A 4,678-nucleotide genomic window follows, 5' to 3' on the forward strand; every position below is an offset into this window, starting at 1 on the left:
AATTATCCTTTTATCTTACGCATCTAAAAGCAGAATTTCCGTCAGCTCGTCATTTCGCCAGAATTAAAAAAAAGGAAATCGGAGCTCAAGACGAATCGAGAACCTCTGCAAGAAATCGTCTCTTAATGTTGAGGTCGATTTCCCACTTGACCTGTTTTGTCCATTCTGCCCAAGACGGTCTGGTGTGTGTGTGTGTGGGGGGGGGGGATTGGTCGGGGGGGGGGGGGGGGTGTAGAGGAGTAGGGGAGAATTGAGGGGAAGTTTGTGGTGAATGAGCTGAGGAGGCCTGTTGTGGATGATCTAACGTTAGGGAGGAATTTTAAGGATATTTACCTGGAAGATTTAAGGGAGCAGATGTCTAGGGAGAAAATCTAGGGGAATTTGTTGGGGTTGCTCTAAAGGAGCGGAATTGTAAGGGGATAAATTTAGAGGAATTTCCTAGAAGAGATCTATGTGTTTGTAAGTTTTGGGAAATATATCGGGGAAGATCTAACTGAATAAATACAGCATACATACAATGGGAAAAAATACCTTTGGGGAAGACCACAGAGACGATATAAATGTGAACTCTCATTTACATCTCCAAAAAAGGAAAATAAAACACCAGTCAACACCTATTAAGAAACACCATAGGTTTTCCAGTTTAAACAGCAAAGTTATGAACAACAATCTCCGAATTTAACCGCCGGATTTATGGGCCGCAATTTCCCACCCACGAAATCCTGTTCCTCAACATCTTAACTTCCTTCTAAAACTTCGGAAATGATCTTGAACTTCAGCAGAAAGATCATTACTTTTTATGACGCGGATGAAGTGATCGAGAAGACAGACCGTCTCGAGAGATCTTCGAATTTATTTAAGAATTTTACCGGTCGTCGAAATGGAGGCCTAATTGAACGCCTGATCTTAACGGCAAATCGTTTTATTTATTTTCTTTCTTTTTTTTTTTTTTTTTTTTTTTGTCAAGAAAGAGGGAAGTTATAGGACGGAAATTATTAAGCAAGTACTTTTTTTTCTTTTTTTTTTTTTTCTTTTTTTTGGTACTGGCAAGGAAAGACCATATTAGAATTATAATAATAATAAATAAATAAATAAACAAATAAATTGAGGCTACAGAAGGGTAGATTCTCAAAAGGTAAATTAATAATTATATAATCTGGTTTGGTAGCGCAATGAAAGGGCCGCCCCGTATTAGCTCCGTTTAACTAAAGTGGATTAATTTCCACGCAAACGAGTAGCATTGCACGCGGAGGTAAGGAATAACGGCATCACACTTACATACCGCTGTCTGGGGCAAGAGATAAATGAGGCAGGAGAGAGAGGGGGAGGGAGAGTGAAAAAGATATAGAGAGGGGAGGAGGGGGAGAGAAAAAGAAATAGAGAGAGTAGGGAGAGAGAAAAGATAGAGAGAGGAGGAGGGGGAGAGAAAAGGAGATAGAGGATGGTGGGGGGGGGGGAGAAAAAGAGATAGAGAGAGGAGGAGGGGGAGAGAGAGAGAAAAAGATATAGAGAGAGGGGGAGGGGGAGAGAAAATGAGATAGAGAGAGGGGGGGAGAGAAAGAAAAAGAAATGGAGGAAGAGGGGGAAGGGGACAGAAAAGATAGAGCGAGGGGGAGGGAGGGAGAAAAAGATATAGAGAGAGGAGGAGGGGGAGAGAAAAGATAGAGCGAGGGGGAGGGAGAGAGAAAAAGAGATAGAGAGAGGGGGAGGGGGACAGAAAAGATAGAGACAGGAGGAGGGGGAGAGAAAAGATAGAGCGAGGGGGAGGGAGAGAGAAAAAGAGATAGAGAGAGGGGGAGGGGGAGAGACAAAGAGATAGAGAGAGGAGGAGGGGGAGAGAAAAGATAGAGAGGGGGAAGGAGAGAGAAAAAGAGATAGAGAGAGGAGGAGGGGGAGAGAAAAGATAGAGAGAGGAGGAAGGGGAGAGGAAAGGAGATAGAGAGAGGGGGGAGAGAGAAAAAGAGATAGAGAGAGGAGGAGGGGAAGAGAAAAGATAGAGAGAGGAGGAGGGAGAGAGGAAAAGAGATAGAGAGAGGGAGAGGGAGAGAGAAAAAAGATATAGAGAGAAGTGGGGGACAGAAAAGGAGAAAGAGAGAGGAGGAGGAAGAGAGAAAAGGAGCTAGAGAGAGGGAGAGGGAGAGAGAAAAAAGAGATAGAGAAAGGGGGAGAGGGACAGCAAAGGAGATAGAGAGAGGAGGAGGGGGGGGGGGGGAGGAAAGGAGACAGAGAGAGGGGGAGGAGAGAGAAAAAAGAGATAGAGAGAGGGGGGACAGAAAAGGAGAAAGAGAGAGGAGGAGGGGGAGAGAAAAGGAGCTAGAGAGGGGGAGAGGGAGAGAGAAAAAAGAGATAGAGAGAGGGGGGGGGGGTAGAAAAGGAGAAAGAGAGAGGGGGAGGGAGAGAGAAAAAGGGATAGAGAGAGGGGGAGGGAGAGAGAAACAGAGACAGAAAAAGAGAAAGGGAGAGGGAGGGGGGGGAGGGAGGGAGAAAGAGAGAGAGACAGACAGACAGACAGAGAGAAAGAGAGACAGAGACAGAGATAAACATATATATATATATATATATATATATATATATATATATATATAGAGAGAGAGAGAGAGAGAGAGAGAGAGAGAGAGAGAGAGAGAGAGACAAACAATCAAACAAACAAACAAACAAACAAAGAGAAATACACAACCAACCAGAGAGATAAAAAGCGAGACAAGACCGACCAGCCTTCCCAAAAAGAAACCCGAATTGAAAACTTGCATCTACCAGGGCTGTACAGACCGACTCTCAACCTCTTTACCAAACACCAACTCCCCCTACCCCCCTCCCCCCCCAAAAAAAAAAAAAAAAAACATAAACAATTTGAACAATTTTCTCGAAGGAAAGTGGATCAGGAAATGCCTAGATGATTGTTTACCTTTTTTTCTTTGTTCATATTTTTTGTTCATATTGTTCATTTGTTCGTTTGTTTTTTGTTCATTTTCTTTGTCCATTGTCTCTATTCATTGGTTCTGTGTTTATCTTCTTTATTTTTTCTCCATTTGTTCTGTTTATTTTCTTTGTTCACTGATTTATTCACTGGTTCCTTATCAATTTTGTTTTTGTATAGTTTACAGTAAATGCTTACTTTTTTCTTGGTTCAATTGTTTCTTGCTCATATTGTTCATTTTTCCGTTTGTTTTTGTTCATTTCTTCGTTTATTTTGTTCATTTTCTTCGTTCACATTGTTCATTTATTATTTATTCCATTTTCTTCGTCCACACTGTTCATTTGTTCTTTGTTCATTTTCTTCGTTTATACTGTTCATTTGTTCTTTGTTCATTTTATTCGTTCACTTTGTTCATTTATTCGTTTGTTCTTTGTTCATTTTCTTCGTTCACACTGTTCCTCTTCGGGTTGCCGGCGAATCGCGCTCTGCCGGAGGCCTCCCCAACCCGAGGCCTTTATCCCGAGCGCGGCGGAAAGACCCGGATGGAATTGGATGATTATTCAGATGGGTGTTTTGCGAGGCTGAGGCGTGGTGGGGGCATGGGGGCGTGGGGGCGTGGGGGCGGCTGTGGGGAAGTTGGTGGCGTTTCTTCCCTTGCTTTTCTTTCTTTTTTTTTTGTCTCATTTTTTTTTTCTTTTTTTTTTGTCTCATTTTTTTTTCTTTTTCTTTTTTTTTTTGTCTGGATTTTTTTTTTTTTTTGTCATTTTTTTTTTCTTTTTTTTGTCTCTGTTTTATCTACTTATCTTCAATTTAGTGTCATCTGCGACAAGAAAATTCCAAGGGAACTGAAATGCAAAATTTATAAAATTGTAATTAGACCAATGCTTAATTACGGAGCAGAGTATTGGACTGTCACTAAAAAAGAGGAAGCTTTACTAAGACGAACTGAGACGAGAATGCTGAGATATATCCTCCAGGTTTCGTTAAAGGATAAAATCAGGAATGAGGTAATTCGCAGCAGATGTGGCATCACAGATATAGTAGAGAATGTCCAAGAGGCTAAGACTAATTAGCCTAAGGTGGTTCGGTCATGTGTCGAGGAAAGAGAGATGAAGAACCCTGCAGGATGGCTTGGAACCTTCATGTGGAAGGAGACAGAGGGAGAGGGAGACCGCGTCAGAGATGGAGCGATAACATCAAGAAGGACCTCGAGGAAAAAGGATTAGCCGAAGGAGATGTGGTGGACAGGGTGAGGTGGAGGAGAGCAACCAAGGCAGCTGACCCCAGGGCAGTCTGGGACTAAGGCTGTGTAAAAGTAGATCTTCAGTTTGATTCGTTTTTGTCTCTTATTTTTTATTTGTTCATTTTATCTTTTCTTTTTGCCCTTTTGATATATATATATATATATATATATATATATATATATATATATATATATATATATATATATATATATGTGTGTGTATATATATATACATATATATATATATATATATATATATATATTATATATATATGTATATATATGTATATTTTGTCCCTTATTTTTCATCGAATACTTTTTCTTTACTAAATATGCATCAATTTATTTGTTTATTCTTTCAATTATCCATTTACTTATTACTTATGTATGTGTATATATATGTAAATATATATATATATATATATATATATATATATATATATATATATTTATATAAATATATATATATATATATATATATATATATATATATATATATATAGTTTTATATGTATATA

This window comes from Penaeus chinensis, chromosome 7 (assembly GCF_019202785.1).
Source record: "Penaeus chinensis breed Huanghai No. 1 chromosome 7, ASM1920278v2, whole genome shotgun sequence".
Classification (NCBI taxonomy): Eukaryota; Metazoa; Arthropoda; class Malacostraca; order Decapoda; family Penaeidae; genus Penaeus; species Penaeus chinensis.